Source organism: Ursus americanus, chromosome 1 (genome assembly GCF_024610735.1).
Source record: "Ursus americanus isolate L20-20 chromosome 1, mUrsAme1.1.p, whole genome shotgun sequence".
Taxonomy (NCBI): domain Eukaryota; kingdom Metazoa; phylum Chordata; class Mammalia; order Carnivora; family Ursidae; genus Ursus; species Ursus americanus.
Window position 1 is genome coordinate 54,369,588 of NC_142127.1, and position 26,990 is coordinate 54,396,577.

Sequence of the window (26,990 nt, forward strand, 5' to 3'; positions counted from 1 at the left end):
AGAGAGAGAGAGAGAGTGAGCAGGGGGTTAGACAGAGGGAGAGGGAGAGAATCTCAAGCAGAATCCCGCCTGAGCGGGGAGCCTCACGCAGGGCTTGATCCCATTACCCTGAGATCATGACCTGAGCCGAAATCAAGAGTCAGACACTTACCCGACTGAGCCACCCAGGCGCCCTGTGAATGTGTGTGTTTTAAAATTATTTAGATGGAGGGATTTGGAGAGCAAGAGGAGATGAAATGCATCTGGTCAATCTACCACCTTGGACCAGAAGCCCTTTAAGAGCTTTTAAAACCATGCTTATATTCACACATTTATTTATTTTACAAAATTGGAACCATTGAGCACATATTGGTTGTCACCAGTGTTTGTCCTTAATAAACTTTCAAAATCTTTTTTTTTTTTTAGGGTTTAAATAAAGAGCCTTTATTAAAGCCATGACTTACAGAGGCATGATTAAAGCTATGGAAATACCAAAGGATGGTGGAGGGACTCAGAACAGACAATGACATGTTCCTAAACCCTGAAGGGATAGGCTTTGGGAGAGGAGACATGCTCATGGAGAGACACAGCTCCTGCCAAAGTCATAGCACCCAAGCAGGGAGGGATTAAGGAAAAATACCATGATTACCTACCTCCTCCTGACACCTGTTCTCATGCTGGTGCCTCCCATTGGCCAGACCAATTAAGAAGCCAGCCAGCAAGGGAACCTGAGTGATGCAGCCTGCTGTGGTCAATACCTGGGGTTGCAGAGTTCAGAGGCTGGATCTGAGGCAAAGGGAGAGTTATCAGCACAAAAATAATTCAAATTATGTTGCAAATGTATAAATTATTTTCATAGTAATAGAGGGAAGACACAATCTTCTATTAGTAAAAATTTAAGGTAATGTTAAATATTTTGGGTCCATGAAGGCTACCTTTTGTTTTTTTGTTTTTTTTTTCTCTTTAAGATTTTATTTATTTATTTGACAGAGATAGAGACAGCCAGCGAGAGAGGGAACACAAGCAGGGGGAGTGGAGAGGAAGAAGCAGGCTCCCAGAGGAGAAGCCCGATGCTGGGCTCGATCCCAGGACTCTGGGATCATGCCCTGAGCCGAAGGCAGACACTTAACGCCTGAGCCACAAAGGCACCCCGATGAAGGCTACCTTTTGACCCTCAGATCACTATTATCTCTTACAAGTTGTCAACCTTACCACAGACATTCTGTGTTACTCAAGAAAATAATGCGATAATAAGAGGTGAGATTAGGATGTCCCAATCAGACTGTCTTTTCTAATTTATTAAACTTTAGAAATCTTATTACATTAATAAATATTTACCTATAACATTACTCTAAACATAAATAGTATACCTCCTATGGATGCATTTAACTTAACTCTTATTATTGGATAGGTAGGTTGCTTTTACTCTTTCTGTGTGATACATACGGCTTGGGTGTGTTCTAGGTAGTTTTACTATAAACATCTTTGCTGTAGACATCTTTGCATTACTGCAAACATTTTCACTTAACTAACTGACCACGAGGCAATTTTGTCATAAAAGATAAAATAATAAAGAATGTAAAAAGAGATATTAAAAAGGACATAATGAAAAAGTTAATAACATTAATTATTAATTTCTTCCTACTTTAAGAGAGGTATCAGTTTTCCAAGTACCAGGATGTTTTTTTGTAACTGAGCTTTGTACTGGGTTGTGAAAGCCTTTGACATGGTTGTTTGTTCTTTGCCTATTGTCACATGTCCCTTGATAGACGGTCCAAAGTTCTATGGGAAATGTGGAAGAAATGCTAACTCTGGGATGCATTTGTTACTGAGCTTTGTTATCATTATAACTGATACGTTACCGGTTTCTAGCATAGTCTAGTATGCAATCTGGCTTTATACCTCTTATTTCACACTTCTAGTAAGTTTTACCACCGTATTTTCTAACAAGTTGATGTATATATTTATCATCTACTATTTTAAGACCGCCATGTCTACTCTTCGCTGTATAGACCATTATGAGAACTAGCTAAGATTTATATAATATAAAAACGGGAACTTTGCTAATGGAGAAATGAAACCAAACTGTCAACCAGTTATGTTATTTTTCATGGCAAAATGCCTTACAGCCAGTTATATGGGGCAAAAATGTTTGTGGCAAAGATGTCTACAGCAAAGGTGTTTATGGAGAAAATACTGGACACAGCTGAGATGATCTGCCTAGTAAGTAGCAATCTTTTCATATGTCATTAATTATTTCTAAAGATAGAGTTGTGAAATTGAAATTGCTCCCCAAAAGATATGTAGATGTTTAAAGCCTTTGAGTGTAATGGGTATTTGCTGTTTTTCTATCTTAACTGTGCGATCTAGAAGCTAACGATGAATTAAGCTTCTTTACTAGGGTGGGACACTACTTAAAACTTTTTTCCTGTCAGGGTACCTGGGTGGTTCAGTTGGTTAAGTGTCTGCCTTCAGCTCAGGTTGTGATCCCAGGGTCCTTGGGATCAAGCCCCAAGTCAGGGTCCCTGCTCAATGGAGAGCCTGCTTCTCCCTCTCCCTCTGCCCACTGTCCCCCCCTCTGGCTCCCCTCTCATGCTTGTGCTCTCTCTCACTCTCTTTTTCTCAAATAAATAAATAAAATCTTAAAATTAAAAAAAAAAAACTTTTTTCATGTCAAGATCTGCCTCATCTTCCAAAGTGGGAATTCCCAGCACTAGGCTTGTGGAGGTGGAAGAATGACCCACCTCCTTCCAAAAACTGGAGTGAGTCACTAACAGCTTTCTTTTCCCCACCCTTACCTCCCAGCCTTTTTTTTTCTTTTTTCTTTTAAGAGATGGAATTCAGTCTAAGGGTTCCAGTGGTTTGGAACTGGAGAGAGGTATCTGTTCTAGGTCTTCTCGCTTCCAGATTGGAATTTATCTCTTAAAATAGAGCATTCTTAAGATATACTCTTAACTAAAGGCTAATTTAAGGTATCTTAACCAATTTAACAAAGTAAAAAGAAATCTCCACAAGTCTTTGAAACTATTAGCAATAAAAAGTCTATTTTAAAAAATAATAAAGACCCTTCCCTGCTCTCAGCCATCTTGGCAGCTGCTCTTGGTTGGGGCTGTCCCACACGTAAGGTTTGAGGATGGTGGCCTCAAAGAAGAGGAAAAGTCACTGGAGTTGATCAATTCCAGGCTCCAAGTCATTATGGAAAGCAGAAGGTACATGCTGGGGTATGAACAGACTCTGAAAATGGTCAGACATGGCAAAATGAAACTGGTCATCCTCATCAGCACCTGCCCAACCTGAGGAAATCTGAAATAGAATACTGCGCCATGATGACCAACACTGGTGTCCATCACTACAGTGGCAATAATATTGAACTGGGCACAGCATGTGGGTAATACTACAGAGTATGCACACTGGCTATCATTGATCCAGGTGATTCTGATATCATGAGAAGCATGCCAGAACAGACTGGTGAAAAATAAATCATATGAAATTTTTCTTTAATAAAACTGACCAGAGCTTGTTTTTTGTTTTTTAAGTGAAATGAACTTGTGATGGATAGTTATTTTGGTGGTAAGATTAATGTGAATTCTGATATCTGGGTAGATTCCCCATCTAATTTGTGTTCCTTTCCACCTGAACTCTAGAAGGCTTTCACAGACCATCTTGGGGCATGAAGAAAACCCAGCATGTTGGTATGCACACATCCCCCACCATCCACATTCCTCTTTCTGTTTTCCTTGCTATTGCTACTATCATACCACCATCATCAAAGTCTAGCAATGCTTTCAAAATATGGAATGTGGTCATTATGGCTGGTCAGGGCATTTTCTAGGTTAAAAAAGCAAAGGAAATATAAAAAGGAATTTTCAAAATCTGTAATGGTATATATTGTTTTAAATTTTACAGAGCACTTTCACATATCTCACTTGATCTTATAATATTCCTATTAAATAGATATTAAGATCCCCTTTCACAGATAAAAAAAACTGAGGTGGATGGAGCCTTAAAAATTCTTCAAGACAAAGTTTAAGGTTATTTTCCATTTTGGTACTTTCCCCTTCTTGCTGGTTCTGTGCTCAGGGATCTCATCCGACTGAAATTGCTCTTCATCTGAGGAGGAAGCAGTAAGATGAACTAATCATTCTCTGGGATCAAGGCTTTTATGTTTCTTCTTCAAAGCCCTGGCATTCTGCTTTCCATCAGGATCATTGACAGTTTGAGTAGGTTCCTATACCAGACCTATGTGATGTAGTGAAGCAAATGATTCTGACTTTCCTTTCTCCAGGACTAAACTCATGGTCACAGAAATACAGGCTAAGATGTTCCAGTAAAACTAATTACCACGGTGGGCTATCTTACATTCAGCTAATTAGGGATTACTTTTGAGATAAATGAGCATAATTACACTTTGTAAAACACTTCTATAAAATCTTAAATGATTCCTACCAGAGAGCTCTGTTTTCCCTGAAATGGGTAAAAGCACTAACTTGCTTAAGTTGAGAAATGGTGTCCAGACTGAAACACCTACTTCAGTCTGGAAGAGTAAAGAATAGAGAAAACACCAGAAGTTTCCCTTTAGTGGCCAGGTTTGGGATGCCTGGGTTGCTCAGTCGGCCAGGTGGCTGCCTTCGGCTTAGGTCATGATCCTAGGGTCCTGGGATTGAGTCCTGTGTTGGGCTCTCTGCTCAGCGGGGAGCCTGCTGCTCTCCCTGCTTATGCTCGCTCGCTCTCTCTCTCTTTCTCTCTGTCAAATAAATAAACAAAATCTTAAAAAAATAAAGTAGCCAGGTTTATGAGTTAAGGTACCCAAGAAATGCAAAGAATTTAACACGGTTTATCATCAAGGAATGTAACCAGATTGGGATTCAAAATTGTTTTTGGGGGGACATGTTCATATTTTTCCATAAAAAACTTTATTTAGTGTTTAGGTACCAGATTCATTCCTAAAACCTATTGAAACTACATTGATTCTAAAGTGTCACTTTCAATTTCCTGAAGATTCCATCCTCATCCTACTCCCTGTGGAAACCTTGAGTGTATTAGAGAATTGGGAAACTGAGACTTGAGACCCACCAGACACTGAGGAGGACTGTGGGTGAAGGTGGAGCCTTCAGGGTTCAGTAGCTCTCAAATGAGCACAGAGAGTTATGCTACTTCTGGGAGATGACCCAGAAGAAAGAACCATCAAGAACAACAAATAGCTGTTTGTATGTCTAAGTCCCAAGTATCAAATTCATGGTTAATGATTGAAGAACTTAGGTTTCTTTCTAATTAAGTTAAATTCCATTTGTGTTTCCTATGAAAGGGACTCTTGTACTTCGCTTTCGCCCCCTATCCCATTCAGTCGTCAGAATTTGTCTTGCAGATATAGCTGGTGCCTAGAAATACTCGCTTCATGAACTGAATAAGGAGATTAAGATAACTGGCATGTCTTGATGTGCTGGGTCTTTGAAAGATAAATTTGAACACAAGTGGAGATGATAGCAAGGGGTTTGTCTAAGATCTGAGAGGCAGAGCAAGGGTGGGTAAATGAATTATTAATGAGCATTTACACAAAAGAGTAAAGAGAATCAATCCATAGCAAAAAATTTACCACTAACGAGCTATGAGGGTTTTGGGCATATTACCTAAACTTAAAGTGCTCATCTATAAAATGTGGATAAAATTAGGAACTATCATATTTGATTATTATGAGGATTAAATAAGACAATGCATATAGAGTAATTAGAGGAGTGCCTGGCAAATCGAAATCGAAGAACCTAGAATGGCTCTCAGTTGCATCTATGCAGATGGTCAGATCTCTAGGGGACTCAGAAACAACAGAAGCCTCTTAAACATAAAGGGGCTGTGGGATACCTACAACATAAACCAGTCTTGGACATCTCATTGTGAACTAATTAAGGACCAGCTAAGATACCCATCCCATTCCAGAAACCACAGCACTGTGTAAGATCTTGAAACTGTGTAGTACTGTTTGGAAATGACCATTTCAGTATGTCCTGAAATGACTAGTGTTAGTTTTCCTAATAGTCTAGAGATATGGGGACATGAAACAGGAGTTGAATTGAATAATAATAAAGTCATATTTCACAACACTTCACCTAGTATTATCAGGGAACTAAAGGATATATCCATATGTCAAAGGAAAGAGCAAAGATTCAGGCACAAGGCAATTGAGAAGAATTTTGCTTTAGATATATTTTATTGTTCCAGTGGCCACCCCATAATTTCTAGAGGAGGACCCTATGGGGAGAAGTTTGATTGTAGGAAAGCTAGGAAACTTGTTTCAAAACCTCTTTTCCTACGAGGTCTTTTTTTTTTTTTTAAAGGTTGCACAAATAAGTGAGATTATACAGTGTTTGTCTTTCTCTCTCTGACTTATTTCACTTAGCATAATGCCCTCTGGGTCTGTCCATGTTGCCACAAAAGGTAAGAGTTCTTGTTTTTTATGGCTGAAAAATATTCCGTTGTATATCTAAACCACAACTTCTTTATCTATTCATCTGTCGATGAACACTTAGGTTGTTCCATGTCCCCAAACCTTTTAGAACAATGACCTGTACTTGACCACGCTTAAAAAAAATATTTTATTTATTTGAGAGAGTTAGAGGGAGAGCATATGAGCAGGGGGAGGGGCACAGGGAGAGGGAGAAGCAGATACCCCGCTGAGCAGAGAGCCCAACACAGGGCTTGATCCCAGGACCCCAGGATCATGACCTGAGCTGAAGGCAGACACTTAACCAATTGAGCCACCAGGCGCCCCTTGACTACATTTCTTAAATTGGGTAGTAAAACCACATTTCTTTAAAAGTATACTAACATTCACATTTACTCAGCAAGTCTAGCCCCAGTCTTTTCATTTATTTGAAAGCAGATCAATTCTTACTGCAATTTCCGAAAAAGAACACAGTGTTCTTGCAACAGTGATGACATTCCAAGAGGTGGGGTAAGAAAGGAGACAAAAAGCAACTGCCTGAGGTGGATTGTTGACATTTGGGAAGGGTGGAATGTGGGAAATCATATCACAGATCATATTTGAAAAGAAGTTCAGAAAAATTCACAATTTGGAGCTACCTGTTTACAGTGTAAAAACTCACTAGCCTAACTGTGTCAGACATGGTCTCTTGGCACTCAGCGTTCATTTTTACCACCTTGCGTAGATACCCCACCCCCATTCTGCAGTATTATAGGAGTTGGAAGTCTCAAAACTATACTTCTTACTTTTCATCATACACAAAAATCAATACCAGATGAATTGTAAATCTAAATGTAAACAGTAAAACAGTAGTTTTCACACGTAAGAGAAACAAAAGATAAAATGAACTTGTGGGACTTCATCAAGATAAAAAGCTTCTGCACAGCCAAGGAAAATGCCTTTTTGACCTTGGAGTCAGCAAAGATTTCTTAAATTGGACACATTCAAAATAAATGAGCCATAAAGGAAAGCCTCTGATAAACTGAACTATATCAAAATTATAAAAGTCTTCATCAAAAGACCCTACTGAAGGAATGGAAAAACAAGTCACAGAATGGCAAAGGTGTTCCCAATACATACACCCAACAAAGGACTCATAGAATAAAGAACTACAAAGAAGGAAAAGTCAGACAAGCCAATAATAAACTGGGTGAAAAACAGGCAGTTCATAGAAGAACATATCCCAATGGCCGATATATATATGAAAAGGTGCTTCACTTGTTAGACATCAGAAAAATAAAAACTTAAACTATAATACAATTTCAATACATTGCATTAGACTTTCAACAGAATAGCTAAAATGTAAAAGTGGAAAAAATAAAGTTTTGGTGAGGATGTGGCAGGTCCATCACTTTGGAAAACTGTTTGGCAGTGTCTATTCAAGCTAAACATATGCATCCCCTATAACCCAGAAATCGCACGCTTACATATCTAACTGAAGTGCATACGTATGTTCACCAGTGCTCATGACAGCACTATTTGTAATCATCCCCAAATGTCCATGTGCAGTGAAATGTATAAATTATGTTATAGTTCTCTAAAGGAATACAACATAGCAATGAAAATGAAGGTGCTATTGCTACGCACAGCATGGATGAATCTCACATATATAAGGCTGAGTGAGAAGAGCCGGTCACAAAAGAGGACAGACTACATCATTCCACTTTGTATAAGGTTCAAAAACAGGTGAAATTGCTCTATGGGGTTAGAGGCCAAGATTGCTTGTAACTTCTGGGAGGACAATGCCTAGAAAAGAGTGTGAGGGGGGCTTTCTGGTGTATAAGTAATTTCTGCTTTCCAATCTGTGTTATGATTAAATGGATATGCTCACTTTATAAAAATTCATCAAGCTGTACTTGATTGTGATTTGTGCATTTTTCTGTATGTGTTATACTTCAAAGAAAATTGACTTTAAAAAATCCCAACAACTATAATTCTTAGACTTTCCTGCTAATAGGATTCAGTATACAATTTGGGTTTTGCCATTCAGGTATAATGATGTGAGACTGGAAGGTAAAAGCAAGATGGAGACTATTTTCCCTGCCTGTTACTTTTCTCTGGACTTTTCGATGAGCACGCTACATTAGATATGATTTTCAACAGCCAGACTTTCTGTGTCTCTGTGTTGCCACCAATTCCATTGGTAAGAAGTGGCTGTGATGCCAGCTGTGGTCTCCATAGGTTCCTGATCTCTAGGTTATTGCTGTGTGGTGTGACTTGGAAGCCTGAGGGCCGCCCTCTAACCTCTGCTCTTCCAGCCCACCTAATTGTTTTGGAAACATCGAATTCCTCATATTCAACACCTAGAGTGGTGTCTGCACTGAACCCCGACTGATACATCAACTCATAACACAACTGACAGGCAATGTAATAGGGTCCAGGTTGGTTTTAAAGGTCTTTGAAAAAGGAAATTACCATTGGCAATCCTACCACCTAGGATCAGGAGTTTCATGGGCTCAGATCTTACATTCAAATCTTTAATCCATTTTGAGTTAAATTTTGTGTATAGTGTAAGATAGTGGTCCATTTTCATTCTTTTGCATATTGCTGTGCAATTTTCCTTATACCATTTACTGAAGAAACTCTCTTTCATTTCCCCATTGTGTATTATTGGCTCCTTTGTTGCAAATTAATTGACCATATATGTGTGGGTTTATTTCTAGGTTCTATTCTGTTCCATTGATTTATGTGTCTGTTTTTATGCTAATACCATACTGTTTTGATTATTATAGCTGTGTAATATAGTTTGAAATGAGGGTGCATACTGTGTTCTGCTATCTCAAGATTGCTTTGGCTCTTCAGGGTCTTTTGTGGTTCCATACAAATTGTAGAATTGTTTGCTCTATTTCTGTGAAAAATGCCATTGGAATTTTTTTTTTTACCATTGGAATTTTGATAGGGATTGCACTGAATCTGTAGCTTGCTTTGGGTAATATGAACATTTTAACAATATTAATCTTCTAATCCATGAGCATGGTATACATTCCACGTATTTGTGTCTTCTTAAATTTCTTTCATCAATGTCTTACAGTTTTCAGTGTACAGGTCCTTCACCTTCTTGGTTAAATTTATTTCTAGTTATTTTACTCTTTTTGATGCAATTGTAAATGGGATTATTTTCTTAATTTTTCTTTCTAGTACTTCGTTATTAGTGTACAGAAATGCAATGAATTTCTATTTTGACTTTGTATCCTGAAATTTTACTGACTTCATTTATTAGCTCTAACAGTTTTTTGGTGGCATCTTTAGGTTTTCTATATATAGTACCATGCCATCTGCAAATAGTGACAGTTTTACTCCTCCTTTCCAATTTTGATGGTTTTTCTTTTTCTTGACTAATTACTCTGGCTAGGACTTCCACACTATGTTGAATAAAAGTGGTGAGAATGGGCATCCTTGTCTTGTTCCTGATCTTAGAGGAAAAGCTTTAATCTATTCACCACTGAGTATGATGTTAGCTGTGTGCTTGTCATATATGACCTTTATTATGTTGAGGGATATTCCTCTATACTCACTTTATTAAGAATTTTTATCATAAATGGATGTTGAATTTCGTCAAATGCTTTTCTGCGTCTGTTGAAATGATTATATGATTTTTCTCCTTCATTTAAAAAATGTTTTTATTTAAATTCCACTTAGTTAATATACAGTGTAATATTAGTTTCAGGTGTACAATAAAGTAATTCAACACTTCCATATAACACCCAGTGCTCATCATAACAAGTGATCCCCATCACCTATTTAACTAATCCCCCCACCCTTCTCACCTTTGGTAACCATCAGTTTGTTCACTATAGTTAAGAATCTGTTTCTTATCCTTCATTTTTTAAATGTGATGTATCATGTTGATTTATTTTTGGATGTTAAACCATCCTTGTATCCTGGACTAAATCCCACTTGATCATGGTTTATGATCCTTTTAATGTATTGTTGGATTTAATTTGCTAATATTTTGTTCAGGATTTTTGCATTTATATCCATTAGGGATATTGACCTGTAATTTTCCTTTCTTCTGAGACCCAGGAACATAAGCCCCCCTGGCATCCAGAGCCAGACAATCAAGGGTGTCCCCTGGGTGGCAGCTGCAAAAATCAGGACACCAAATGTAAAAACCAGGGCATCAGATGTGTGTAGAAGCCACCTCTGGGAGATACTGGCCCTGAGGAGCATGGCAGAGGGAGAGTGCAAAGATGGTGCTCACTGGTTGGAAGCAAGGCAGAGGAAAAATGCAAAGATGGCATTTGCCGAGAAAAGGATGAAAAAAAGAAGAGAAAAAGGAAAATAAAAAGAAAAACAAAGATGGCACTGGCTGGTTTTAGTTAAGGTAGGAGAGTGTGCAAGATGGTGCCCACCTCTCTCTCAGCGTCGAGAGTATCTCAGCAGGCCCTTGTCCCTTAGACCCGTGCTTTAAAATTAGGAAGTAAGTCTCTTTCACATAAAGTCTGGTCCCTTTTCAAAGGACTGTCCTGGGCAGGTGAGCCTGCAATGCATGCCTTTTAACAGATATTACTTAATTCACCATGCATCCATGGGTCTCCTGGGCATCCACCCCATTGGTCTTCAAAGCCAGACGATTTGGAGGCTTATCTCTCAGGTGCCAGTCTTAAAAGCTGGAGTGCTTTTTGTGGAGTTTGCATGCTTTGCTTCTCAGGAAGAAGCTCTGAATTTTAGTTTACTCCCAATTGTGGGTCACTGTACCGGGGGTGGGGTTTATAGCAAGATTGTGTCTCAGCCTTTCCTAACTCCCTTTGATGTGGTTTCTCTTGTTTGCTTGATGTGAAAGGGTTGCTCTGCCAGTTTTTAAGTTTTTTCCAGAGGAAAATTTTCCATATATAGCTGTAGACTTGGTATGTCCATGCGAGGAGGTGAGTTCAGGATCTTCCGTGTCATCATCTTGAACTGGAACTAGCTGTCCCTTTCTTTTGGTTATACTCCCAGGTACACTATAGCTTATCTGACCAAAATCTTACACTGTTGACTCATGTTTAGGTTATGGTCCCATGGATTTGTCGAAGGTTAGAAAATAAAACTTGCCAACCAAAAGCAAGAGTTTTTGTCTGGCTTTCCAATACAGAAGAATATTTAATATAACAACTTATAAACAATAAGAATCAGCAGCCTAAAGAAAAATTGATTAATAGGCAAAGAGGGATTACTGAATTGTAGATTCATACATGTGGAAGAGACCTTAGAAATAGTCTGTATATACTAGGAAATTGAACCTCAGATATGTATCCAGGCTTGAAGTCATTGCTTACTCTGAACAATCTTGCAACTCAAAGTGTGGCCCTCAGACCAGCAGCATCAGCACCGTCTGTGAGCTTGTTAGAAATGCAGAATCTCAGGCCTCAAGCCCCACCAAATCAGAATCTGCATTTTAACAAGACTCCCGTGTGATTTGTATGCATGTTAACATTTGAGAAGGTACAGGCAAAAGTACCACAGGTTTTTGTCCTAGTATTTAAAATTTTGCATAAATCATATTACAGAGAAAATCTGATCTCTTTTGGGCAAGACCTGTACGATTACATGTCCTGGTCTAATACGTTATTTGAATAGCTGGATTTAATAAAAAGAAAAACTCTAGGGGCGCCTGGGTGGCACAGCGGTTAAGCGTCTGCCTTCAGCTCAGGGCGTGATCCCGGCGATCCGGGATCGAGCCCCACATCAGGCTCTTCCGCTATGAGCCTGCTTCTTCCTCGCCCACCCCCCCTGCTTGTGTTCCCTCTCTCGCTGGCTGTCTCTATCTCTGTTGAATAAATAAATAAAATCTTTAAAAAAAAAAAAAAAGAAAAAGAAAAACTCTAATGATCGCTGGGAAAAGAGGGCATCTATTTGAGCTGTGCTTGTTTTTAATGTACCCATTCAGATTTTAATTTGCTAGAAAAATTAATAGCCTATTTGGTGGTAGCATGTCCTGCAAAAATAAGTGCAATAAAATGAAAGTATTTAAATGGGTATTTAAACTATGCAGTCATCAGTGATTTAGTTTTCAATTACACAAAGGTAATTACACTAGAATCCACCTCATTCACCCTTCCGTGAGAAAATGCTGGAGTGTTGTAATAAGCTGATGCTTTCAGGCAATGACTGATCTCCACTCCTTGTTGGCCAGGACCTGAATTCATTTACTTTAAACAGTTTAGGGTGTATACTAGGAATATAAATGATGGAAACACCCTTTGTGACCCTTCTTACAAAGGAAGTTACATCACTAAGGGAACATGTGAGGCTACAGGCCTAGCCTCTCAGATTGGGAAGGGCTCACACAGCATGCAGATTTGGCTCGGGAGAGAAAGGTGGCACCGTGGTAAAGGAGAGCTCCACCATTGGGCTCTTCCTCTAACAGTGGTTCTTGAAGTTCCATGTGTGGAGGAGGTTTTCTGGGGTGCTGGTAATGTTCTGTTTCTTGATCTGGGTGCTGGTTACATGGGTGTGTTCAGTTTATGAAAATTCACTGAGCTGTTCACTTATAATAAAAATACTTTCCTATGTGTATGTTATACTGCAATAAAAAATTTAGAAGTGTAGAAAGTTGGAGTTGCATAAGACCAGCTTTTTTGTCCTTTCTCCCTCTTACTCAGATGCAGTACGGTCAGAGTAATCTAGGTAGCTATAATCAAGGAAACCTGATGAGCAAGCTTCATTAACCCACCATAGTCATAGAGGTGGACAAGTAAAACCAAACAGACAATAATGCATAATGCAAGGTGCACTATGTTCTAGGTGCTATGTAAATACATTCTTCTGGTCCTTATCCTTGAGAGGACTATATTTTCTTCATTTTACAGATGAGGCAAATGGCATCCATACAGCAGGCTGGACCAAAAGCCCATGGCAGATTTATCAGAACCAAAATCTATCTTATTTTCACAAGTGCTACTGCGAGACAGCGTGAAGGAGCAAGTAAGTCACAAGGACAGTCTGAGGGAGGTGAGAGTAGATCAAGAAGGAATATAGGACTCTTTGCCAAGGTAGTAGATATTCATTAAGGGCAGATTGCAAGTAGGCACCCCTGATTATTTTAGAATCTTTGGGCAAGTAGATGGCAGCTTCTTAGAGGCAATGCCCTAAGGCCAAACTCATGGGTCCTCCAAGCACCTGGAGAGTCCTGGACCATAGCCCAAACTTGGTTGAACATCAGTATCACCTTGGGAAGGTTTGAAACATACAGATTCACTGGCTGTACCCTAGAGTTCCAGATTTAGTACCTTTGCAGTGAGGCCTGAAAACTCTTTAAAAACCACACCAGGGGGGCGCCTGGGTGGCTCAGTTGTTAAGTGTCTGCCTTCAGCTCAGGGCGTGATCCCAGAATTCTGGGATCAAGCTCCAAGTCGGGCTCTTCCACTGAGAGTCTGCTTCTTCCTCTCCTACTGCCCCTGCTTGTGTTCCCTCTCTTGCTGGCTGTCTCTCTCTCTGTCAAATAAATAAATAAAATCTTAAAAAAAAAACCACCCCAGGAAATGTTGATGGTCAGCTGGACTTGGGAACCACTACTGCAGTTATGCTGACCACAAGAAAGAGTCAGACTTGGACTGACCTTGGTAGCAGTTCATCACAAGAACCAGGGAAAAGCAAAGCGCCGCATAAGGGGCACCCTCAAACTGTAATTGCAAGCAGATGTTAGGCCAAGAAACAGAACAGAGTAAAAGAAAACTTGCTATCATGAGATGGAAACTCTTGACTAGTTTATGTCTGCAAATAAAAAGCCTGCATCTATTGTGTCCTAGGCATTTACACTCAACTAGAGTTTCTACTCTAGCTTGTTCACAAGGAGAGCATCTAAAGGGTTAAAAAATTTTTAAATTTTACCTTTTTAAAAAATTGAGATATAGTTGACATATAGCACTTAAATCAGTTTTTAAAAAGATTATATTAGGATTTTAAAAAGTACTATAAAAAGAGAGTCAAGGTACAAACTTCCAGTTATAAAAATAAATAAGTCATAGGGATATAATGTACAGCATGGAGATTACAGTTAAAGCTGTAAAAAAATGTAAACAGTAAGTAAATTTAATATCTCAGATCTCAATATGAAATCCTTGGTCAAGGCTGTTTTTAATTTAGAAGTTTGAGAATTTTTAACAGAGTAAAAATGGGCTTTGCAAAATTTAAGGAAACAGTATTGCAAAGGTAACAAGATCCAAGGGCACCCTCTTCCACCCCATCAACCTGAACTGGTTTATTCTAGATTTAAACTATGACTTTGAACAACCTAGATTTCTATTTGACCCCAGTGTTCAGTGGTAAAAGTACAGGGGTGATTATGTACAGTCAATAACTTCCCTATCTCATCTGTCAACTAGAATAAATAGCTAAAACTGATAAGTTGGTAAAGTACTTTTTTTTTATTAGAGAGTTAATAACTTACTCTGAAGTAGACTTTAATTACTAGACCTTGCTAACAACTGACATATGAATTAATTGCCAAATTTAATCTCTACATAAGTTTAAAAGAGAACTTCACAGCACTCAAACCTAGAGGAAATATTTATGATATAAATGATAGAACACAATTCAATCCATTATTCATCAGTATAAATGGGAACAAAATACAGGGAACAATAAAAGAAGCCTAGAATTGGAGCTAACTGGGTTTAAGAAAACCATCTTAACCCAAACATGTTCTCATCCTAAGCCCTTGTCTCTTGAGGAAACAACCCTACTTCTTCATGCATGAGATTAGAGGCCCATGTTTAATATTTTCCAACATGTAAAAGCCGGGTAAAGGGATCTTTGAGCCAAGAAATATATTCTGGTTCCAAACAGTAGAGAGCCGATCAATCTCCATGAATTTTGTAAAAAGTTAATATTACTTTTCTGAATAATAAAAAAAACAACAACAGGGGGGAGGGGGGACAAAAAGGACAAATTAGAACACATACACAGAGATTAAAGAGATCCTTGGTGTGTCCTCAGTTTCCCAGTTTATCAGATCTCTTTTTTTGATCTCAGTAAAATATTTCTAAAGAGGAAGAATGTTCTAGCTGCAAGTAGAATTTTCTAAATAGCTCTAGCGGAACAAAAGCAATTATTAAAGTAGGTTTTTTAAAAGAGGTTTTATTTTTAAGTAATCGCTTTACCCAATGTGGGGCTCAAACTCACAACCCCGAGATCAAGAGTTGCACACTCCACTGACTAGGCCAGGCAGGTGCCCCTAAAGTAGTTTCTAGTTTGAACTTCTTGATTTAAAAGAGTCATAGTTGGGTGCCTGCATGGCTCAGTCAGTTAAGCGTCCGATTTTGGCTCAGGTCATGATCCGAGGGTCATGAGACTGAGCCCTGTGTCAGGCTCTGCATCAGGCATGCAGCCTCCTTAAGATTCTCCCTCTCACTCTCTCCCTTTGGCTTTCCCCACTCTCTAAAAAAAATAATAAATAATAAATAAATAAAAGAGTCACAGTAACCTGAGATATGACCTATTCATATCCCTTTAGAAGAGAAATTATTGGGGCGCCTGGGTGGCTCAGTTGGGTAAGCATCTGCCTTTGGCTCAGGTCATGATCTTGGGGTCCTGAGATCAAGCTTCGCATTGGGCTCCCTGCTCAGTGGGGAGTCTGCTTCTCCCTCTCCCTCTTCCCCTCCCCTCTGCTCGTGCACTCTCTCTCTTTCTCTCTCTCTCTTGCTCTCAAATAAATGAAATCTTTACAAAGAAAAAAAAGAAATTATAGATATCAGAAAAGGGGTATTTTATTTTAAAGATTTTATTTATTTATTCGACAGAGATACAGACAGCCAGCGAGAGAGGGAACACAAGCAGGGGGAGTGGGAGAGAAAGAAGCAGGCTCATAGTGGAAGAGCCTGATGTGGGGCTCGATCCCATAACGCCGGGATCACGCCCTGAGCCGAAGGCAGAGGCTTAACCGCTGTGCCACCCAGGCGCCCCAAGAAAAGGGGTATTTTAAAAACCCATATATCCTCACACTTATGATCAATTGATTTTTGACAAAGGTTTCAAAATAATCCAATGGGGAAAGAATAGTCTTTTCAACAAATGGTTTAGAATAACTGAATATTATATACAAAATGTTAAAGTTGGACCTTTACCTCACACCAAATATAAAAATTAACACAGGGACGCCTGGGTGGCTCAGTTGGTTAAGCATCTGCCTTCGGCTCAGGTCATGATCCCGGGGTCCCAGGACTGAGCCCTGAAACAAGCCCCGCATCTGCTCTTCGGGGAGCCTGATTCTCCCTTACCCTCTGCCCCTCCCCCTGCTTGTGATCTCTCTCTCTCATGAATAAATAAAATCTTAAAAAAAACACATAAAATGGAGCAAAGACCTAAATGTAAGATCTAAAACTCTATACCTTTAGAAGAAAACATAGACATAAATCTTTGTGACTTCAGTCAATGGTTGGTTAGATATGACACCAAAAACACAAGCAACAAAAGAAAACATAGACAAATTTGACTTCATCGAATTTAAAAACTTTGGTGTTTCAAAGAAACATACAGAATGGGAAAAAATATTTGCAAATAATATATATGACATGAGAGTTGCATCTAGAATACACTAAGAATTTTTATGACTCGATAATGAGAAGACAACCCAAATTAAAAATGGGCAAAAGATCTGAACAAACATTTCTCCAAAGAAGATCTACAAATGGTCAATAAGTTTATGAAAAGATGCACAATGTTATTAGCCTTCAGAAAAATGGCAATAAAAATCACAGTGAGACACTACTTCATAGCCATTAAGCTGGTACCATAAAAAAGACAGATAATAACAAGTGTTGATGAGGAAGTATAGAGATTGGAACCTTCAAGCATTGCTAATGGGAATGTAAAATAATGAAGACTTTTAGGAAAACAGTCTGGCAATTCCTCAAAAGGCTGAACATGAGTTGCCATATGATCCAGCAATTCCCTTTTTAGGTATATAACACAACACAAATGAAAACATGTCCGAAACTTGTATACAGAAGTTCACAGCAGCATTATTCATGACATCTGAAAAGTGGAAATTGCCCAAATTCCATCGACTGATGAATGGATAAATAAAATGTGTTATATCCACACAATGGAATATTGTTTGGCAATAAAAAAAAAAGTACTGATCCCATGGATAAACCCTGAAAACATTAGGCTAACTGAAAGAAGCCAGTCATAAAGGACCACATATTATACAATTCCATTTATGTGTAAGGTCCAGAATTGGCAACCCCATACAGATAGGAGGTAGATTAGTGGTTGCCTAGGGCTGGGGCAGAGGGTCTTAAACTGGGAGTGACTCCTAATGGGTACAGGGTTTCTTCTGGGTGTGATGAAGATGTCCTAAAATTGACTGTGGCAATAACTGCACATACCTGTAAATATACTAAAAACGTTCACTGATTCTTTTAGAAAATTTACCTTAAATATGGACATCAGTAAAATAGGGAAAGACACTCTCTCAAATGAGATCAAAAATTGGGGAAAGTGCTTAGGGTACCAAGACTTTTTAGAAATCCAAACAGGGTTTTGTGTCTGGGATACATTTTCTGTCTGGGATACATTTTGGACCTAACTATTATGTCAAATAAACCTAGAATAATAATTTTGAAGAGCTATTGTTCACAACAGGTAAATAATACATTGCAAGAGCCAGGACTGCCCCTAAAATTTGTGAAACCAAGGGTGAAAGTACAAATGGATGTCCATATTCCATATGTATATGTAAAAGTTATAAATAAAATATGTTCTATTTTCCTAACTTGATAACTTTGTCTTCCTAATGAACTGAAGGCCAAGTTTGAATGTGTAATTCTTGGACACCTTACGGTTCTACACCAGGACATGGAGGCATGAGGAGAGCTGAAGCTACCCCCTTTCTCTTCCCATTCTAGACTCTGACTGAGAAAGACCTGTCAGGCATGTGTGGATGCCCCAGCCCACACACCCACACTCTGTGCATATCCCTAAGGCTCTCGTTGGCCACCTTCAGGTTAGGGAGTGCATATACTGGGCAGCATGGTCTGCCCTTGGGAGGATGGGACTGGAGAAGTGTAGGCAAGCCTTGGAAGTGGACTTGGGGCATTGAGGTAAGGAATTCTAAGGTGGTCCAAGTTATCCAGACTGTGGTCTAGTAGGGAGCAATGTAGATTCTGAGACGGTACATCCCCTTCCCCCAGTCTCCTCACTCTGTGGTGAGGGGCTCAGCCCAGGAGGGTCAGAGCAGAGCCCTCTAAAAGTTGAAAGGCGGTATCAGCAGGAGCTCCACATTGTGGAATGTGATAATTAGTCTAAGACACGGAATCCTGGCACATACCTCAGGCCTGCTTCAGCAGGAGGAGGGAGGCCAGATCAAGCTTGTCCAGACAGGGAAGATGGATCATGCCTCACTCACCCTGGAGGGTTCACAGAAGCTTATCAATTCTTGGCAAAGCAAAACAGCTCAACCTGGGAGAGTCTGTCCAGATCTGAATGCCAGTTTAGTTAATGATTTAAAGGGGCAATCACCTTTTCATTTTATGGAGATAACGTCTGGAAGATACTGGTGTTATTTTTATAAGGGCGGCTGAACTCTCTGTTTGTCCTCCTCCTTCTTGTGACTCTTGCTCTCTCACTCACCACTGTTCTCATAGTGCCAAGGACACGCTTCCTCTTAGTCTTTTATTGGTGTTGATGATTTCAGCAATGATCCTGATAGATACCCTCATCCCCTTGGTCCTTCATTCGTTCCTGTCTTCCTAATCCCTACGCTGAATGAAATCCACCATGTACTTTCTGTTCCACTCCCAAGCAGAAGATATTGCTGGAGAAAATTTAGAAATCCGATCCAGGCTATGTCAGGTGACTGGTCCCAGATAAGCCCTCACTACTAAGGGCGATTCTTTGAATTTTCAATTAGGCACATGCCTTCTTATGACATTCCTCACTTCTCCTTTTCTAAATCTTTCCTACTTTCCCCAAGTCCCAATCCCACCTATTGCATATCACGTTCCCATTTTGTTTAATGGAAGAAATTAAGACTCTACAACATAAGCCTCCTCTTTCTGTTTCTTTTCTCCTTCCTTCCTCCTTCCTTCCTTCCCTTCCTTCCTCCCTTCCTTCTCTTCTGTTGCATTCACTAAAACCTAGGATGCATCCTATGTTCCTCTCTTTCCTTTCTTTTCTACCCCAATCCAATCAGTAACCATGTCCTATTGATCTTCCCTCCTAAACATCTTCTCAATGCACCCTCTCCTCTTCATTTTGTCATTTTCTTAATTCAGGCCTTCATTGTCTCTGCCTGGCCTCATTCAATTGTTTCCTAAATGCTATCCACTGATAATAGTCTCATCTCTCCCGACTTCATTCCGTATAGTCCTCCCAGAGGGATATTTCCTTAGAGAAGGAAGTAGAGGTTGAGTTGGGGGAGACAGAGCAGGGAAGAAGGGAGAGTCAGAAGAGAGGAAGACCCAACATCTGGATATCAGAGAGAGACATTGAAGGGAGAACAGAAATGCCTGCCATTTAGACTCTCTCTGTCTCTTCATAAAATCTTCAGTCAAATCTGCTGCTTTGTGGGGTTGATTTATTTTAGAGAAACACAATGAAGTACTGAGTCCTGCTTTAAGGTGAAAGGCAGTGCACATGAAGTCAGCTCTTATCTGGTTTGCATGTTCAGTTTATTCTTCATTCATTCATTCATTCATTCATTCATTCATTCATTCATTTGTTATTTAACAAATATTTATTGAGCACCTACCATGTATCAGGCACATGCTAGGTGTTGGAGGGTGTGCGGTGATCAGGATAGAAACAATCTTGCCTTGAAAGCACTTATAGTCTAGTCAGAGAGCAGATAAATAAAAGAAATTAAAATATGATAAATGCTATGACCTGAGAAAGTTATGGGAGTACATAGAAGGGACACATCAAGGTCAGGGATGGATGGGAGGTCAAGGAGGACTTCCCGGGGAGCTGGCATTTATCCTGAGACCTGAGGAATGTGCAGGAATTAACCAGGTGTAGGGAAAAGTTGGAGAAAATCCTCTAGAAATGTAAGAAATTCCAGAGGCAAGAGAGAGCACAATGAGCCCATGGAACTGAAAGAAGAGGGAAAATTGTGGGAAATGAGTTGGGAGAGGTAAACTGGGAACAGATCTTAATTTGTATGTTAAGTTTAAAAGTTTAGATTTTATCCTAGGTAATGGGAAGGTACAGACAGGCTTTTAGCAGGTGAATGACCTGATCAGATTTATGATTTTGAAAGAACATGAGATAGAATGATATGTGAAGTATTAATGGAATGTACTCTCTTCACTCATCTCCTTGGGCTCTGGGCTGCCAAACTGTACACTGACACCAAACCAACACACACACACACACACACACAGACACCCACCCACCCACCCACCCACACACACCCAGACACCCCACCACCACCACCACCACCACCACCATCACCACCACCACCACCAGGCTCTTATTAATAGAGTAGAAAGTACATTAACTATTATGGAGATAATCTGATGCTGAGAGATACTCAGACTCTACATTATAAAAATGAAATACAAAGGGCTCTGTTCTTTAACCCAGAGATTAAACTGAAATTGAGAAAGATTAAATAATTTTTCTATTGTTTGAGATTAATGCGATTCCACACATGTGATTAATAAGATTAAACAATTTACACATGTGTAAATATGAATTGATTTTTCCTGTCTGTGCTACGAGTGGACCTGATGTGGAAGGGGATGTGCTGGACAAGAGGAAGAGATTCTGGATTGTTTGCTGAGGTTGTGCGGAATGTGATTGCCCCTCTGCAAGATGAAGCTACATGGGACCTGCATGTACACCCAGCCAGCCCATCACCGCCCATCAGAGCCAGCAGGGTCAAAAACCTAGAGGGCACACTGGGCCCTGCCAGGCTGACAGAGTAGACAACAGTGGCATTAGCAAGCAGTTCATGCCAACATTCAAATCATCCAGATGAGACTAGATGAAGAGCTCACATTCCATCACACCATGCAGCCAATCATACATGGACATACATCCTCTCTCCACCAAGCAGTCAGTGATGATACACAAGTTTCTGCATCAATGAGTCCAGGGTAGTGCTTACCACTCATAGGGGAAATTCAGGAAGAGGTACATGGTTGAAGAGGAGATGAGTTCACTTTAAGATGCCTTGGAACAAATAGGTGGAGATGGCTAAAAGGTAGCCATCTGGGTATGAAGCTCAAGAGAAAGGTCTGGGCTGGATAGATATCTGGGAGCATGTAGATGATGTCATAGGTGCCCAGGAAAGAGAAAGTATCAAAAGGAGGACCTGTCAAATGTCAAATTAAGAAAGAACTGACAGGTGTCCCTTGAGTGTAGTTAAGGGAGATCACTGGTTATTTTGGAGAAAGATTGGGAGAGTGAATGGAAAGTGAGGAAGTTGAAACAGTGAGTGGAGGCAAATTTTCCAAGAAGTTTAGCTGGCAAGGAGTGAGCAGGCTGTAGATGGAGGGGGAATGTGGCTTTTTTTTAACCTGAGGAGGAAGGAACCAGTAGAGAGGAAGAGGTTGAATATATAGATAAGAGCGAGAAAGAATAACGAAGAGTGAGGTGAATGAGAAGTCAGGAGGACAGGGGACCCAGAGCATGGGCCAAGAGGAAGGAGGGAACGTCTTTTGTAAAGAGGTGAGGTTGAGGAAAGAGGCAAGGTGAGGAAAGATGCAAGCTGATAGGCTGGCATGGTACCTGAGACTACTCACATTTTATAACTTCGATTTCATCCCCCTGACACGTGGAAAATAAAACCACCTACAGAGAAGAGTAAAGAAGGCAAGCTTGGAGGTTTGGAAAGAGAGTGGAATTCTTGAAATAGCTGCTCTGGTGACTCAGAAAGAAAGAGCAAGCAGGTCAGGGGAATGTGGTAGGAAGGCAGGCACTACTAAGTCCCACTTGAGGTTGCTGAGCCTCAACTTCGGGCAGCCCAGTCTGTGTGACCATGCGGTTTTTGCCAGCAGTGTCCAGCAGCCCAGGCAAAGGAATGGCCAATGCAAACAACTAGATTCAAGTTTTGTCAGGAGCAATGGAGCTGGGGCCACGTTGTCAGAGGCTAACATTAGAAAGCATGGAATCTTTTCTGGATAGAGAAGGAAAAGGAGCCAGCAAATGGAGGACAGATAAGGAGAAAGAATAAAACAGAATTCCTAATAAGCTTGGAAAATCAATAGAGTAAAAATAACCACAGGAGAAGAAGTAGAGGAATAGAAAGTCATGAGTTCAGAGGTGCTGTGGTTTCTTGATGACCGAGCCGGGGGTGGCAATGGGATTGGGTGATTGAAACAGAATAGAGAAAGCAATCAGAGATGGAATCAAGGAACTGAGAGAGACCGAATATGCCTCACACACATAATACATGTGCCAGACTGTTGGCAAAATTTGGAATGAAAAGGGATACTGGGATTCGTTGCTAATGTCTCTGATCAATAAAGGACATGGCTAGGCAGTCAGTGTATGACAGCTGGGGTAGAGAGTGTGACCTGATGGCTAGCTATGCAGTCTGGTTCTCAGAGGGCAGAGAACTGAGACCCATGGAAATGACAGTGTTTGACAGAAGGAACCTGGCTCAGTAGCCTCTACTTGTGAGGGCTGCAGGGAAGCATTGTGCTTGCAGGGAAAGCCACGTTAGGGCTCGAAAGCTAAAGAATGTCCAGTGAAGACGTTGGGAGTATCGGGGTCTTTGCTGATGATGGAATGGGATTCCTGAGGTCACAGAGGAAAAATTTAGGAGGAAGCTGAATCAAGTATGAGAATGAGATTTCATAGAGGTTATCACCCCCTGAAAGGCCTTCCCTCTTGGGCACACATCAAGGACATCAAGGGTCTAAGGGATGGCGGGTTTGGCAGCTGCACAGATGCAACAGAATTAATGGGTCAGGGCTCTCAGGATTCTGCTTTGTCCTGGGTATGTGACAACTCCGCGTCCTGGGTCTCAGAGTAATCTGGGTCTTGGCTTCAGGGAAAGTTCCAGAGCAGAGGCTGCTGGCCTGCCGCTCTGGATAGTGTGGGATGGTGTGGCCCTTGAGATGCACGCAGGCCGGTGGCCAGTGATACTCAATCCCAACTTCACTCTCTCATATTCTGCATTATCTCAATGCCTCTCAGTCTAGTCATTTTAGGACTTAGCTTTGTCTCTAAACTTAGAGCCCAGGGGAAAGCATTCAGTAACCTTAGAGCACCAGGAGTTGTTTTGGGAAAGGCAGATTTCCTGACTCATCATAGCATTAACTGATTACAACCCAAGGAATAGTCAAAGGGACTCCTTCAAGGAAAGATAACGGTGTATAGAGTAATTTCCTGGAATGTTTGTTTTTGTTAAAAAAGAGAGAGAATTTAAAAAGGACTCTGATACACTGCAAATTGATTTTTTCTTCAATGTGAATGGCAATCCACTTGGCCTCAGGTTGGTTCATTTATGTGTTATAGTTATGTTCACTCTCCATGGTGAAGTTTTTGTTTTTGTTGTTTGTTTAAAAGTCACAGGTCACATTTTAGCTTCTGTTCAGTTCATTACACACGAACAATTTAGTGTTCTTTAGCATACCCTTGAGCCCTTGAAATGCCGTATGTTGAAGGGGCACCTTCCTTATGTTCTCCTTGTCAGCAGATTTTGTTATGAACATCTTGCCGGTAGACCCCATTGTTCAAAAAAAGAAAACAACAGGCCCAAAATGGAGTCATTTCTGCTAATCCTATGTCACCAAACCAATACTTGATACCTAACTTAATTGCAGTTTCAGCCTCTCCCAGGAATGTAACCTTGAATCGGTCAAGCTGAAATTTCCTGGTTAGCAGTAGTGAGGTAATCTGCCTGACTGGTCCCTTCCATTCCCTAAAGAAAGATGAGGTAATCTGCCTTTTCCTTATCCTTGCCTGTACAAAAGCCTTCCGTTTTGTACAGCTCCTTGGAGCTCCTCTCTATTTGCTAGATGGGATGCTGCCGGATTCATGAATTGTTGAATAAAGCAAACTTGATTTTTAAATTTACTCAGTTGAATGTTGTTTTTTAACACCATGAAGAATAATGTCTTAAAAAAACCTTAGTGGGTGGCGCCTGGGTAGCGCAGTCGTTCGGCATCTTCGTTCGGCATCTGCCTTCGGCTCAGGGCATGATCCCTGCATTTCGGGATTGAGTCCCACATTGGGCTCCTCCGCTGGGAGCCTGCTTCTTCCTCTCCCACTCCCCCTGCCTGTGTTCCCTCTCTCACTGGCTATCTATCTCTGTCAAATAAATAAATAAAAAATCTTAAAAAAAAAACCAAAAAAAACCTTAGTGGGGCTTTGATGTAAAGTATAAAGTTCTTCTAAGTCTGTTCCACTCCTTTCCTCTTGCATTATTAATTCAACCATAAGTTGCAATCTTTTAATGAAATGTTACCTTCTTGCTAACTTAGGCTTCAGTGCAGCATCTGGTGACATGGGGATCATTTTACAGCAGGTTCAAAGCATCAGTTGACACAAGGGTCAGTAAATAGCAGCGTTTACATCTTAAATGAATCCAATACCCACAGCAAACCAGGTGGCTTGGAGTTTGGCTGTATCAGATGCCCAGTGTCATGATGCAAATGACCATGCTTATATGACCTGCGTGGCATGGGAACACTGATGACATCACGGTTAAAATACAGAAAACATAGCTAGCATGGGAGAGATGCTGCTAAGTGGTCAGTTTCCTCATTCGCTGATACGTTTATTATTAATTCTTTACATCCCCACATGGCTGATTCAATCTATTTGAAAAAATTAAGTGTAATCATCATACCTTAGGTTCTGCTTTTTTTTTCCCCCTTAAAAAAAAGAAGGGTGAGTGGAGGGTAGGCAGTGGATTTGCTGCTGTTGAAGTCAGTTGGCCCGGCGCTTTTCTGGCATTTTTTCATCTGTGCTGCCATCTAGAGAGGAGAATTAGAAACACACAAAGGTGAACTGGAAGTCCCAAAATGGAGTACGGGGAAAATATTTTCTGTATATTAATTTGTAGAAAACTATAAGAAACATCAGTGAGATTTGGAGGTGATAATTTTATGTTTTTTCCCTCTCTCTCCCCGTCCCTCCCACATACAAAACAGGACTTGGGTATCAGTTTATTGTTTTTATGACAACATTCCAGGCATTGCTGGGGAACTGTTTCCTGGATTCCAACTGACTGCTTACATAAGTAAAGTTCAATTGTATTAATTTTCTGGTACCTCCAGACCTGTGTCTTTAGTTAAAATATTGCTGAAAATGCTCATAGTCTCAGTCCTGCAGGATTTGGAGATTAAATGTCAGGGTGTGTGTGTGTGTGTGTGTGTGTGTGTGTGTGTGTGCGCCTGTGAATTAACAAGGTAAAGAGGTCCTTTGAACACAGTGGGGCAGTTTCCTGAAGTCAGTGTGTTCCACAGGAACTGGTAGTTCTGCTTATAGGTGAAATGTTGGTCAAATAAGTTTGGGGGAATGGTAGGTAAACAATTTTAAACACTTTCCTTTATTACGGGCAGGACTTCTGATAGGTTTTAATTTACCAATGTACACTGAACTTTCAAGAGAGGAAAATGCTGGGCAAAGTTTCCCAAACTTATTTGACCTTGAAACCCTGGGCTTTTCATAGGACTGGTTTTGCGTGGAGCAAACTTTAGGAAATATTACGACAGGGAAAGGAAGTTGGCCTGCTGCATGCACACCATGTGCAAACATACCAGTTCTCCCCTGTCTGTCTTATTCCTTCTGTGTCTAAGTATTTTTGAAGCTTTGCTTTGGTTTGAGTAGAGATTGGGGAATTTAACTATTTTATTTCCTAGCACAAATGTTATGGAAGTAGATTTTGTTTGATAATTGCTACTTCCAGGTAAAACAAAGTAAGTTTACCTATAACTTAGGGTAGATCTTCTCTCGCTGCTTGTATGACAAATAGCACATAATAAGATATGATCTTCTTAGCCACATTTAGTGTGCTCTAACCCTATGCAAGGTACCATTCAGTGGAAAGAAGAGGGAAAGCTGAGTAAAATAGGATTCCTGCCTTTGTCAAACCATTACATAGGTGGAGTGATAAGGTTAGATACAATTTACTAAAAGATCCCTTATAAATAATGGTCATACCAGATTTATTCATCATAACTGAAATAACAGGGTTTTGTTTCACCCATGGAAGAAAATGGCCTTAAAGAAATACTGTTGTAGTAGCATCCATTGTTTGAAGATTGTGCTTTATTACTGTTTTTTTAAATTAAAATGTCAGTGGCCATGAGAATATTTCTGTATTAATTCTGAAAAATGACATTCTTGGTGAAACTAAGTGAACAATATTAATGCTTCTCTTTCAATAATTTTCCTGCACTTTAGGAAAGGAAATATATAATTCATGCTTTTGACTTAAGAAGTAATGTCTCTGTTTAGGTATTAATAAGGATAATGATAAATTATCATCTCTCACAAGGGACACATATTACTTTCATTTTATAGAAGCAACTGGGGCTCAGAAAAGAGAATCGGTTTGTCTAATCGCTTGTAAATTGTGGGGTTGAAGTTCAATTCTAGGCCAGTTTGCCCCAAATCCGTATGGTCCTTTATGGTCGGGCAAAGTAATTTTAGA

The 26,990-nt window shown here is 40.1% G+C and overlaps 2 protein-coding genes and 1 pseudogene across 4 annotated transcripts in view; 2 read left to right on the top strand and 1 right to left on the bottom strand.

The window, feature by feature from the left end:
* NFE2L2 (NFE2 like bZIP transcription factor 2) overlaps positions 1–26,990 on the bottom strand; it is a 141,829-nt gene that overhangs the window by 72,980 nt on the left and 41,859 nt on the right. Inside the window, exons 3-4 of one of the 2 annotated variants that reach the window (XM_087861658.1) lie at positions 25,182–25,308; positions 633–765 (exon numbers count right to left, since the gene is read on the bottom strand). The gene's annotated coding sequence lies outside the window, so the exon portion shown is untranslated. The remainder of the gene's footprint in view (positions 1–632; positions 766–25,181; positions 25,309–26,990) is intronic. The other variant, XM_087861657.1, reaches the window with a different exon arrangement.
* AGPS (alkylglycerone phosphate synthase) overlaps positions 1,811–26,990 on the top strand; it is a 204,373-nt gene continuing 179,193 nt past the window's right edge. For both annotated transcript variants that reach the window (XM_045806173.2, XM_087861651.1), the window contains exon 1: positions 1,811–2,202. The gene's annotated coding sequence lies outside the window, so the exon portion shown is untranslated. The remainder of the gene's footprint in view (positions 2,203–26,990) is intronic.
* LOC123798301 (large ribosomal subunit protein eL30 pseudogene) lies at positions 2,098–12,256 on the top strand (annotated as a pseudogene).